Source organism: Orbicella franksi, chromosome 15 (genome assembly GCF_964199315.1).
Source record: "Orbicella franksi chromosome 15, jaOrbFran1.1, whole genome shotgun sequence".
Classification (NCBI taxonomy): Eukaryota; Metazoa; Cnidaria; class Anthozoa; order Scleractinia; family Merulinidae; genus Orbicella; species Orbicella franksi.
The window spans coordinates 2,402,701-2,416,217 of record NC_138159.1 but is presented as its reverse complement, the minus strand read 5'-3'; the positions used below and the strand labels follow the sequence as shown (position 1 = coordinate 2,416,217).

The 13,517-nt window shown below is 41.3% G+C and overlaps 1 pseudogene across 1 annotated transcript; it reads right to left on the bottom strand.

Annotated features, from left to right (window-relative positions):
- Positions 1 to 1,016: 1,016 nt before the first annotated feature.
- On the bottom strand, positions 1,017 to 9,980 carry LOC145469047 (uncharacterized; annotated as a pseudogene). The gene is made up of 3 exons (XR_014042266.1): positions 6,897 to 9,980; positions 5,611 to 6,120; positions 1,017 to 4,621 (listed from the first exon to the last, which is right to left on the bottom strand). The product of XR_014042266.1 is annotated as an uncharacterized LOC145469047 (transcript).
- Between the last annotated feature and the right edge of the window lie 3,537 nt (positions 9,981 to 13,517).

The window sequence follows — 13,517 nt, the reverse complement described above, 5'->3', positions numbered from 1 at the left end:
CAGGACTCGAACCCGGACCGCTCGATCCGGAGACGAGCGCATTAACCCCCTTATAGTTGTGACAAGTAAAGCATGGATACGGTCAATTCATGCTATGTTCTGTTCTCTTCATCGAAGACCCTGAGTTCTTGAGCTCCTTGTCATCAAGTTGCGCCAAGCAACAAAACATGTAAAGCTAATGTATCGAATGTATCGATCAAATAGACTCAAACATCCCCCGGACATACGACCGCATAGTCTATGCTTACCCTCCCCCCCCCCCCCCCGCGTGGGAACAAGTTACCTGGAGACGATGCTGAAGCATTGCAAAAGGAATCAAAAGACAACACCGTTCTTTGTTTACGTTGTGAGTCAAAAACAATGCTTTCAAAAGGTTCGTAAAGTGTTTGAGGGTAAATGCTAAGTCTGAAATTTAGTCACTTCTTTAGTTTAATAATTAACAATTAGATTATGAGCTCGAGATTTCTGAGGTTTCTATAGTTGACGAGGCCGAAGGCACTATCGCCTCATAGAAATCGAGAGCGAATAATCTAATTGTTTTAGTACAATTCTAACTTAAATTAACTCAAATAATGGTTTCCAAATATTTTTCGACGCATTATATAACGTAACGTTTTGACAGAATCGCACGTATTGAATTGTCCTTGATAAATTTGCAGTTGTTTACGCGCGCGCACCGGTTTTTCAATAGTTTTAAGTTTTTGAAGTCAAGAACCCGTTATGTCCGTCTTCTTCCTTCTTCTTCTCAGGAATATAATTATCCATTTACATCTAAACTTTCTTCCAAAACTTCGGAAAAACGATAAAAACGTCGCATTTCGTGGACGACCAACAGTTACTGCATTCTAATTAAACAATAGAGTGTTTCTGTCGAGGAACTATCGGTTGATAGTTGCCCTGCGGAAATTTGATGTTCTTAAAACAAATATTTGCCCGTGAAGTGAAGCTTCGAGGGCAAATATGCTAGTTTTAAGAACATCAAATTTCCAAGGGACAACTATCAGAACGATAGCTCCGAGACATAAACACTCTATTGTCTTTATCGTTCACCACTAAATTTTCTTACGCGCGCCAGTTCAAAATTCATAGTGAATTATTTTCAACTTTTTTAGATGAAAGCCGTGAAAGGTCGTTAAAGCCAAATGTAAAATTTGAAAAGGAAAACAGACAAAAACCCACTTAATACATTTCAATTGTTTACTTTCTGTAAGCCCGCTTCTTTACAGAAACATTTACACGGACGAGTACTATCCATCCGGGTATTTTCCTAGGACGGGCACTATGGGCTGATAGTGTGTCTCCATGGATGAACACTATCGCGTCACGTGATCAATTTAAACCAATAAGAATCGGAGAAAATTTAGTGGTGAACTATAATGGCTGATACTATACGAGTAGTTCAGCCAATGAGATTGCAGCATTTGCATTAGTATACTAGTAGAATTCTACTAATTAAGAAATAGAAAGCATGTACCGTGTTTCTATCGAGTTTTACTATAAATCTACTAGCGTTCTATCACGAATGCCGGTCTCTGATTGGCTACACTAATCACTATCTATTCTGTGATAGATAGTGAGTAGCGTAGCAGTGTGTCCTTGTAATAACAAAATGACGACCGCTTCTTGGCGTTTTCGAAGTGTCTCTGAAGAGGATTTAGATAGAGTTTTGAACGACCAGTAGATTTCTACTTATACAATAAGATTATTCGCCCTCGATTTCTATGAGATTTAGTCCTGGAGCTCCTGTAAAACTAATGATGTGTTACACACGAAGAAATGCAAGTTTGTTTTTCAAGCACCTCGGCCATAACTGGAAGGCAGCACTCAAATTATTTACGGCAAATCCAACTGCTGTAGATTTGGCATGTCATTACCAACTCTTGAAAACTCCTTCTCAGGCTATGCAGTTTTGTGTCTTTAGTCAGTGCGTGCGTACATCAAGACGCAATTGTTGCCGCGACCAACTGTGCCAGAGGGACACATGGATAGTCTACAATCTGAAGCTACTTTGTAGTCACTTAGAATGCGATCGTTTTTAAGTTCTAAGTCCTAGGATAGGATAAGATACTTTTGTAGTTAAAGTGGCAATATGCTTAGCCATACGGCTAGTTTACAGATGTCCCACTTACTGTGTTCTATTGTTTCGCGGATAATAACTAAAGCACTTTAGGACATATTTGGTGAAATTCATCTTAGGTAGGGAAAACATTTACACCTCGCAGGTTGTAATTACTCTTACTAATGTTAACAAGACGATTAATGCTTGCCAGCGCTCTCGAATGCTTGCCGGCGTTCTCAAATGTTTAATTTAAAAAACAGTTGTTGCTGATCTGGCGGTATTTCTACCTGGTCCTCTATTTTCCTTTTTACATTTTGGAAAGTATTTCCCGGCATAATGTGTAATGTAATAGTCTGCGCTGTCGAAGTCGTCACGTGAATTATCATATCACGTCTTTTACCACGACCTCTTAGAATCAAATGTATAGCTGATTCTTTCTGAATGTTGTAATCATTCAAAGTGCTATTTTCCGTTTCCTTGCCATCAAAGGTGAGATGTTGTCCGTTAGGTAGGATCTTTTCCTTTTCGCAAATTTTCTGTTTTACGTTCTTGATTCTATCGCTCGGTAAGACACCTAAAGCGGTCGTTTTTCCAGTTGGCATCATCACGAAATTTGTCCCCGAAAATGACTCTCTACATATAAAAACAGGGTTGATTCTTTCCTGATGTTGTAATCTCTTAAAGTCTGAAAATCTTTGAGTTGCTTTCCACCATAGAGGAGACGCTGTTGTTCAAGTGGAATTCCTTCTTTGTTTCGAATTTTCCTTTTTACCTCCCTGATGGACGTAAACGGTTCAACTTCCAAAGTGATCGTCCTCCCAACGAAGTCACTCATTATCTTCACGAAAATTTGCATAGGTGGCAACTGTAGAGTCAAGCTTGATTCTTCCCGGATGTTGTAATCGCTTAAAGTGCGACCATTCTGGAGGTCCTTGTTAGCAAAGATGAGATGCTGTTGTTCAGGTGGAATTCCTTCTTTATGGTCAATTTTGACTTTTATGTCCTCTATGGAACTTTCCGGGTCAACGTCCAAATTGATGGTATTCCCAGTCGGCATTCTAACGAGGATTTGCATGTAACAATGCAGGGTTGATTCGTTTTGAATGTTGTAGTCTTCAAGAGTGTCCTCATCTTTGAGTTCCATGCCACCAAAGAAGATGCCTAGACATCCCATTGCTAATTCTTCTTTCTGAAGTATTCTCTTTTTCACTTTTCCGATAGTATCTTGCGATACAGCCTCTAATGTGATCGTCTTTCCAGTTAACCTTTTGAAGTGAATTCGAATTATCGGAAACAAAAGAACAGTCGAGTCTCTTTCAACGTTGTAGATTCTCAGACTCACATCGTTGAACTTGAGTTCTTTGCCGTCAAAGAAAAGTTGTTGCTGTTCGGTTGGTATTCTCACTTCGTTCGTTATTTTCCTCTTCACATCTTGGATAGTACTCTGTGGCACTACGTCTAACGTGATCACGGTCTTCCCAGTTCGCGTTTTCACGAAAACGTGCATGCCACAATCACAATCACTATCAGAATCTCTTAGAGCCAAGCGTAAGGTTGATTCAGTCTGATTGTTATAGTCACTCAGAGTGTATTGGTCATAAAGTTCCTTGTTGTCAAAGCTGAGACACTGCTGGTCGGGTGGGATCCCTTCTTTGTCGCAAATTTTCCTTTTCACTTCCTCGATACTATCGCTCGGTAAGAAGTCTAACATTGTCGTCTTTCCAGTTGGCATCTTCACAGTAACAAGTATTCTACCAAGTTGTTCCTTAAGCCTTAAATGTAGAGTTGATTCATCTACGACGTTGTAATGCCACAAAGACTTCCGCTCATCTTCGAGTTCCAGACCCCTGAAAATGAGATGCTGTTTGTCAGGAGGGAACCCTTCTTTGGCTTCAATTTGCTCTTTCACAACTGCGATGGTGGTCTTAGATTCGACTTTCAAAGTTATCACCTTCCCAGTCAGCGTCTTGACGAAAATTTGCATGTCAGTACTGATTGGTTCAATCAAGAGGAGTAAGGTGGATTCTCTCGAGATATTGTGATCACGAAGAGTGCGATCATCTTCACATTTTTTTCCTTTAAAGGTCAGCCACTGGTTGTAATATGGAATTTTCCCTTGTTCTTGAATTTTCTCCTTCACACTCGCAATAGAATCGCTCGGCTCTACATTCAAAGTTATCGTCACTCCAGCCAGCTGCATCTCAACGAAGATTTGCATACCACCTGGAAAACCCAAGTGTTCCGTTGCGCTCGTGTGAAATTTCTCCAATCCGGGAGGACCAAAAGTGCCCGCACCTGATGGGATTCTTTCGTTTCTCTGAACCTGGGTATCTAATTCGTTATCTGTACCTGGCCCTCCTGCTTGAGGTGTCACATCGTGAGTTCCTTCTCTAGGCTCCACCTCAATCAGCCCTTGTTCCAGTGTATGCTCACAAGGTTCTTTTCCAGGTATTACCATAGAAGGATTGTCTCCTGGTGTCAGCTGATGTGACCCTTTTTCTCGTGTTAACTCTAGACCGAGTCCGGTATCCCTCTTACTTGTTATGCTTTGCGATCCGTGCACTGAAATGACGAAATATAATGAAATCACAATAAACGCTTATATTAACTCTACCTGCCGGATCCTTTGGTTTCATTCCCCCACGCAGTCCCTACGTCAAACAAAGAGGAAGGCTAGCAATCCCATCTCACAAAGAATAACTATTGCTACAGAAGACGGAACAAAAGAAACAACTGAAACAGGTGAAGAGCATGCAGTGATACAGACGTATGACGGATGGGGTCTCACCTGGAAGTCTCCACCCTAAAATTGGACACGCCTGAGTAAGAGAACACGTGGTCGGAGAAAAACACCTAAAAATGAGCATCCGGACTAAAGCTCTTGAGTGTCACACGGCACAAAGATTACTTAATGAGAGACTTATCTTACATTTTCTTTTACATTTCTTTTATACTACTTCTACACACATAAGGCCCCGCGTTTCACATCCCCGTTTGATGCTGTCTTTCAATCAATTGGATAACAGCTGTATATAGCTAGTGGAATCAAATATCTCCTCCCGATGCTTTCCGTAAATCCCCTTCATTTCTAGCCAACCAGCATAGTTAAGTCACTACTACTTTTTAACTCCTTTAATAAAACAATGGACGTTTTTGACGATGCCATGATTTTCCCTTTTTCATTCAAACAAAAAAATAAGCCTCGCCGCTCGATTTATCATGCCTAAATGTATGCCAGGGGAAAAGCGTTGCCCCCATCCATACAGTTCTGTTTGGAATCCCATATTTGCATGAGTTTACAACAGATTGTGACGAGACTTCGCATATTTACTAAATTCGAAATGATAAGATAATCTATGCGGAGGTGGTGTCTTCAGTATTCATATGAAAACTTCGAAGAATTGTTGATATTGCCGAGACATCAACATCGTCAAAATGGTCCACTGAGATTAAAAAACTCAATTCAGCAAAAACCGATACCATCTTCGTTGTTTTCAGAGGATAAAAAGTATAGAAACAGCATACGCGTAAATACAAGCTCCTGAACTCACCCGAATGCTGCAACAAATGATCTCGACAAGCCCTGTACTCCTCCTCTAAAATGGTTGTAGCGAGCTTCACTTCAGTGAGACCAAGCTCCTTCAGAACCTCATCGGTCACAAGGAATTTTTGCACCATTTTATTGAGAAAGCCAGTGCAATAATCAGACCACAATTCGTCCAGCATTTCCAGAGAGCGACATTCAACTGTGATGATCAAACTCCCTGACTGAGTATCCACGATCAGTGTTTTTCGTACTTTTTCCAAGTAATAAACAAAGCCATTTAAGTCCTCTGGTTTCGATGGGTCAATTGTTTTCAAATATTTTGACGCCGCGAGGTTCAAAACTTCCTGTGCTGTGGGAAAACTAGTGTCTGCCTTTCGTTTATGCGAGGTCACAGGTACCACTGCCACTCCCTCGACTGGCAAACTTGCTTCGTGTTCCTGTGAGGCCACTGCTGGTCCTTCTCGTTGACCAGGACCCGAGATTGTTTCGCAATCAATCCTCAGTCGAAGACGAGCTGTTGAGAAATTACACACTTTTATTGGACATGCGCGCGCAAGCTAAAAATACTACAAACAACACCATATACCTCGGCACGTTCTCTCCTGGGCGGGGGGGGGGGTTACTTTGGGAATTTCTGGGTGGGGATGTGCCGCTGAGACTCTGGAACCCTTAGCCTATACCAGAGCTAGTTCAGCTGAATTTTGCTACCCTATACTAGAGTAAACTCCCCAAATCCCCCCATCTATCGACACTATTGAGGCTGATTTGCGTAAATTTAAACTTGCCGATTTGATTTTTTTATATTTTAGAGTGGCAATTCCTGGTTTCCTTAGGTCTAGATCTTAGTCCCTTTATCTTTTCCAACAAGGTCGTGAAAGTAGATGAGCTGTTCACTCTAAACGTGACACATCACAACCATCTTCTATTTTTACGACTCAAGTTGGTTTTTTGTACTTCAGACCTGAATGGCAAGGTTTTCAAAGTAATATTTTTGAGTCCTATTAGGGGTGGATCATTAGATTATTGATGGGGGATTGCATGAATTTAGCTGCTCGAGATTTGTTCCTCCTTCCATCCCTGCAGGAATTTGTTTTCACGCCTGCTAAATAAGTATTCCTCGCAACCGCTTTACTCGATATTCTTTACCATGATCTGAATAAACTCTAAGTAAGTGCCTGCTCGGTATTTTAATGCCATTTGTCCAGCCTCCACAAGCTCCCCCATTCCTCCATCAAGTCATAATCTAATAGTTGTTCACCCCTTGTAAACTACTAGCAAGAAGCTACTCACCTCCTGCTGCTTGAGAGGTGCCAGCGGAGGAGCTCAGCCTGTCTATGGATTGATGCATCTCTCCAAGCCGATCTTTGATGTCTTGGGCTTCTTCTCGCACTAGGTTTTGAACGTCTTGACTTGTGGTTTTCAGTTCACCTTCGAGCTGATCTTTGATGTCTTGGGCTTCTTCTCGCACTAGGTTTTGAACGTCTTGACTTGTGGTTTTCAGGTCCCCTTCGAGCTGATCTTTGATGTCTTGGGCTTCTTCTCGCACTAGGCTTTGAACGTCTTGACTTGTGGTTTTCAGTTCCCCTTCGAGCTGATCCCTGATGTCTTGGGCTTCTTCACGCACTAGGCCTTGAACGTCTTGACTTGTGGTTTTCAGTTCCTCTCCGAGGTGATCTTTGATATCTTGAGCTTCTTCTCGAACGACGCTTTGAACTTCTTGACCTGTGGTTTCCAGTTCCCCTCCAAGGTGATCTCTGATATCTTGAGCTTCCTCTCGAAAGGACCTCCTCAGACTTTTCATTCTTTTTCTCGTTTTCTGAGCTGAGGACTCTATGAATTCCTTTACTTCCACATCATTTTTGTACCACCTCAGCAGTTCCTGGACATTTCTTTCATCCTCGACTGTAAGGGGATCCGTTAAAAAGTTATCAATGGCCTTCTGCCATGCTCTTTTCTTCCTTGAGCCGATTTGCCTGGCAATTCTGAGCAGCGCTTCGCTGATGTCTTGCCAAAGCTGTGGGAACTTGTCATCTGTAATTTCCATGTTTTGGCTCACGTGACCATACACTGAGTTGCGGTAATATTTAATTCTCACTAAATCTGCAGCTAAACTGTGGTCTTCTCGTTCTGGCCTTGCATCCCATCCAGTGGCGGGAGGGGTGAGGCTGCATATTGTCCTCAGCAACCTGAACAGCAAAGTAACATCAAAATCTGCTGACTTGCCGTACACCCCTGGGGAAGGGTACAGACGGTCCCACTGTGGCTTGGTGAGGTTTGCTAAACTGAGTTGTTCCTTTGTGGCTCGAGTTTTAAGTGTCTTGAGAAGATAACTTGGTGGGCAGAGTCCATCAAATGTTTCTCTTATTAACGAGGTACCTCCGCTTATTAGTAGTCGTGCAACACGCTGAAAATTGGCTTTTTCCCTTGTGGAACTGAGTACCGTGACTTTATCTGGGGCGGCAGCCATAGTACTGACCAGACAGCAGTAGAAATACCATATCACATGTCTCGACCTCTAAGATCACTGCAATACTCAATGTGATGTCCTACTAATCATCTTCGCGCCTACAAAAAGAACATGTTAAAACATTGGCATTTGGCAGTAGTCCACCAACCTTTTGACTGAATAAACCGCCCTCCTTAAATTAAACAAATCGTAGAGGATATATATTATATCCGACAATGTTTCCTTCGAGATAGGTGAACGAGATGATAAAGTTATTTATTACATAAAGTGCGACTTTCTATAAGACTTGGTACTTAAAGTTGTTGGTGTATGATCGAAACATCTTCGGGTCTTCCTCGGAAGTCTTCGATACTCTTCAGTTATCTTCGGAACTTTCGGAAAATGTTCGGAAAAGTTTCATGTGGCCTTTGGACTAGCCTGCGTTGTAAGCGTAAACAGGGAAGGGGTAGTATGGCAAAAAACGCGAGGAAGAAGGGGAAGGAACGCCTGCTATAAGAACCGGGCTTTTCGCATTACGCCCACCAATTTCAAGGTAATCCAATTTCATTAACTGTCAATTGCGATTCAGTCAACAGGTTAACCAATTAGAAACTAGCGCGTGCTTGTCGGCATGACTGACTTCCTCTGTGAATTTAGTCGATTGAAATTATTTCCCGGAGTGATTGATTATATAGAAGTGTCACAAATGGGAATTCTCGACAAAACAACATAACAATCACCAGGTTATTTTAGCATGGAAATACCCTACTCCCACGAAGAGTTCGAAAATAGGGAGTAAAATAAAGGAACACGGTTGCAATAATTGCTACAGGTTCTGTTCTATCGAGTCTGGTGAATAATCGGAGAGTGTCTTTCGAAATTTTATTTACAAAGTTCAGAGACTGTAATGGCTGACTCTCGTTCTTCCCTTGGGTTCGCAAAATTCAATGCAAAAGTTCTATAAACGTATTTAGAAGTTGTGGCCGCAAAGTCAGAAACGTTGCAGAATTATACCGTATTATTAAGACGACTTCGGCTACGAACTGTGAGGCGCTGGAAGATAGCCAGCATTTTGACTTCACATAGGCGATTAACACTGGTAAGTTGGAGCAATCAGTAGTAGGATAGCCTAGTGATTCCATCTCTCGTAAATGGCCTTTCAAAGATACTTTTCAAAGGCGACATGATAAGAATCGACGCATTCTGGTTCAGTTTATGTAAAATCTTGTCACGACCAAACATATTTCCTGTATCCTGCAGGCAAAATTGTCAGAAACAACTCTTCCAGCTAAAAGAGGTGTCACGACCGATTCTTGCTCGGGTTTCATCGTAAATTTGCTCAGGCTACCGAGATATAAATCTCTCAGAGCCCTTGGTAATACGTCTTCGTCCGCGACGATTGTCGATTGTTTTTGTTATTATACAACTTTTACAATTTAAAATAAGTTACTCCGTGAGTGTTAGCCGATGGGAATTTTGCGTTCGCCAGTGAACGCAGAAATGAAGAAAAGAGGGTTCTTATTGCAGGCATCCCTCCTCTCTCCCACTACCCATCCCCCTCTCCCCGTTTTAAGCCTGCAACGCTGGCTACCTTTGGACAACTTTTAAAGAATCTTCGGAAATCTTCGGAAAGCGGTCGGTAATCTTCGGAAAATCATTAAAAAATGCCTTTTTAGTATGTCATGTTTGTAAAAAACAAAACAATACATGGTTGCTTGTAGATATAAAATTTCTCTCCTCGTGTTCAACTTTATATCCCACTCATTCGCTTTTGACTTGTACGGTGGCCTAAACTTCCTGTGAAGATGTAATTACGATTTGAAGTTTCTGACTTCAAATTTTTACCCAGAGTCATTGTAGCAAGAAAGGAACTCTGTTTATATGGCACAGAGTGCAATAGTGCATGCTTATATTGTTAAGAGCCTGACCCAACTAGCCATTCTTTCATCCGCTGTCGATGGTTGAATGAATTTTTCACCAAAGTTAGTTTAATTGTCAATAAAGTTGACAATTAATTGTGATAATAAATTGTTCGTGGCCAGTTTTACGCAGCTCGTTTCGGGCAAGAGACTCATCAGAGACCTTAGATCGCTGTCATCATCTTGTTAGCGAACGGGACGTCCCAACGAGTTGGCCAAGAGGAAAGGTCTCTGAAACAACACAACTCAATCTGCTACTACGCCGATTTTTAAGATCTTACAAACTTCAATACAACAGAAGAGAAGAGAGGCAAGAAACAGTGTTTTTCGCTCATAAAGGTTGTAACCTTGTTAGAAACAGGCTGTTGTTAAAACCTCTGAGAAATCATCAAATGAATGTTTTGTGTTTTGTTTACATTCTGTATGAGCCCTTTCTTACTATGGAAGCATGTTTTGTTTGGCAACATACGCAGACATTACTTTGATATTGACTTCACTCAGGAGTACATAATGCAATAGACTCCTGCTTGACTAGGTTTTGTCACGCATTCACACATAAATTTTCCACCACTTGAAAATTCATGACCTTCCAACCCATCGTTCCCCTTATCTTGTCTCCTACTGCTTGCTTTCCTTTCAACTTCCATCCATCACACTCCTGTATCTCTTCTCTTGCTTTCATGGCTAAGACGAGTGATCACTAATGGCTACATGTTCATCCCTCCCTTGGGCTTTTCTCCTAATTTCATTGGTATCCTAGCACAATCCCTGGGTGGGGGGGGGGGGGTATTCCCAGAAGAGTTGGGTGGGGGTGTGCAGCCCACTTGCCAAAAACCTTACCCTATTTATGACCAAAATCTGCAAAATTCCCTACCCTATTTATGACATGACCAAATATTTGACACCTTATTTATGACCTGACCATTAAATGAAAACCCTGTTTCAGACCTGTGTTATAAGTTCCCTAGTTCAGACCAATATTAAATTACTGTAAACATAATTTGTGAAGGGCTTTTGTTAATTTTCTTTTCAATAATAATGAAAAAGTGGCTTCTTCTTCATATAAGTGGCTTCATATCAAGGCTAGAGTGCAAAAACCATACCCTATTGATGACCAAAATGGCCAAAATAGACTAGAATTGATACTCTATTTATGACCAAAACGGCTGAAAAACCATATCCTTTGAGGCCGCACATACACATACCTATATAACTCATATAAGGGAGTACCCCCCAACCCTCCCGGGACACAATCCTGCCATAACTAGGTACTATATTCACATGGTTTGTTACAACAAGGAACCCTTTCATTTAACACACCCAAGTCAATGGTATTAATGAGTTCCCCTGCTGATTCCAAAATGTGCCTTTTTCAGTATACTCTCTTCTTATTCAAATCAAAACAAACCTAAACTTAGTACACCAGGAACTAATATGTAATCTCCCTGGTATCCAGTGAACTCAGTGTAGTTAACATAAAGTTTTGACTTGATAATGATTTGTTTTGGGCAACTCAAATATTTTAGATTAAAAATTATCTGACCAACAAACAAACAAACAAATGAAATAAGCATCCTGCCACCAGGAAGTACCCCTTTTCCACTAAACGCTCTCCCCCTCCCTTACGCTGCTAATTCATTAAGCCTCCACACATGCACACATTGCGGACCTTTTTACCCAAAAAAACAGAAATCATTTAATATGGCTCAAAACTAATCAAAATCAGTTAAATAAAGCTAAAACACCCTAAGGAAGGTAAAAAAAAATTGCAAATATAAATTAAAAAATCCAAATTTGGAAAAAATGCCTGTCAAAATACAGTTGTTGTGGAAGCAGCAAGTACTCGGTAGTGGCAAAGTTTGGCAGATTTTACTATTCTTTTCGTGATCACCTGACCTGGTCCAAAACGTTATTGGTACTCACGCAATCTCTTCTCCCAGAGTGGGAAAGATAGCGTGACAAATTGAAAGATCGTTGTAACTGGGAATTACAAAGCGATTGTGAGTGTCATTCAAAACTCAAAAGAACAATCTAAAACAGTGACTGAGCTTGAAATTTCAAATGAATGGCGGACCATACTATGCAAATGGTCCTTCGACACAACATTTTGCTTTGAATCTCTTCATTTTACGTACGACGACGGTTCGAAAAGGCGATTGTTTATAATACAGAAATAGGAACGTGAACAAAAATACCTTAATAGAAGTATACAGCAAAGAGTAACTTGACTAAATGGTATCCTGTAGCGCCGTAGTTTGGATCAGTCGCCTTTGTAGTTCCCCACTTTCTCAGTGCATGGTCTCATCACGACCGTAAAAAGAGGAAGCGGTTGAAACTGTAAAGGTTCACGGGAACGCAGTTGCATAATTAGTGTAATAATTATGCTCAAAGCGGGGTAAGGATGTCACACAACGTTGCGTAGGAGATAAGCGCATCCACAAAAGCTCCATCAGCAAACAACATAAACGGTCATAAATACGAAAATACATAAGTTTGCCTTCAAAGCGAGTCACCCGAATTAAATTCCTAAATTCGCGCCTTACATTCATTGTTGTTGTTGTCCCTTAGAAGAGAAAATGAGAGCTATGAACAATTCCTGGGACAATGCTACCATATTGTTACCTAGCCTGGAAACCCTACAATCGTAATTGACCCTTAATTGTAACAGACTGCGAGCAGTCTCTCTTTTGCTCGAAAATCCGTGAGGATCAACGCAAAACAAGTGAACGTGCGAGCGTGACACTGCGAGCGTGACCTACGCACACTCATGTTGTTTTGCGTCCTTTCTTACGTTGTTCCCTACGGATTTTCGAGTAAAGGAGAGACTACTCGCATGCAGTCTATAATTGTAATAACTGCTGGCGATAAATTTTTTTCAAAGGATGTGAATGAGTTCCTTCGAAGCAGTATATTCTGGCAACTGTTAATTATAAATTATGTGCCATCTTCAACTCAGTTGTCACTTCCCTAACCGGGGCAGCCGTAAAATAAGGAATCCGGAATTATAGAAATTGAGAATAACGACAGAAAAAAATTCCCTTAAGCAGTGTCCAGTAACTAAATATAGGGGGTAAGGTAAAGTCTGCATACAAGCCAAGTGGCCCATCAGGCCGGAGTTTATCCCAGTTTCTGTTGCATGAAGCGACTAGGAGTATTTGTACTCCCCCCTGGATGGGATGCTGGTCCATCGCAGGGTTACCCCCATCATTATGTTTGCCGGTACTCATTTATGCCTGGGTGGAGAGAGGCACTGTGAGAGTAACTAAAATATAGGGGGGGGGGGGATATTATTGTTGTTGTTGTTAATTTCCATTGCTTTACTACAACCACAAACTGTAACTGTAAAACATAACTAGTTTTGAACAACCCCCTAGCTATTAGGTGGATGACGGTATTGATTGGGTAAATCACTATCCAGTCAGGGTTAGTGATTTTTTGGGTGGATCCATCCTTTGATGACCTTTGATCAACCTGGCTCCTACAAGAGCGCGGTCCTTGCCAAGGTCACATCGCCCAGAGAAGACTGGTGAGTAGCATAAAAGTCTC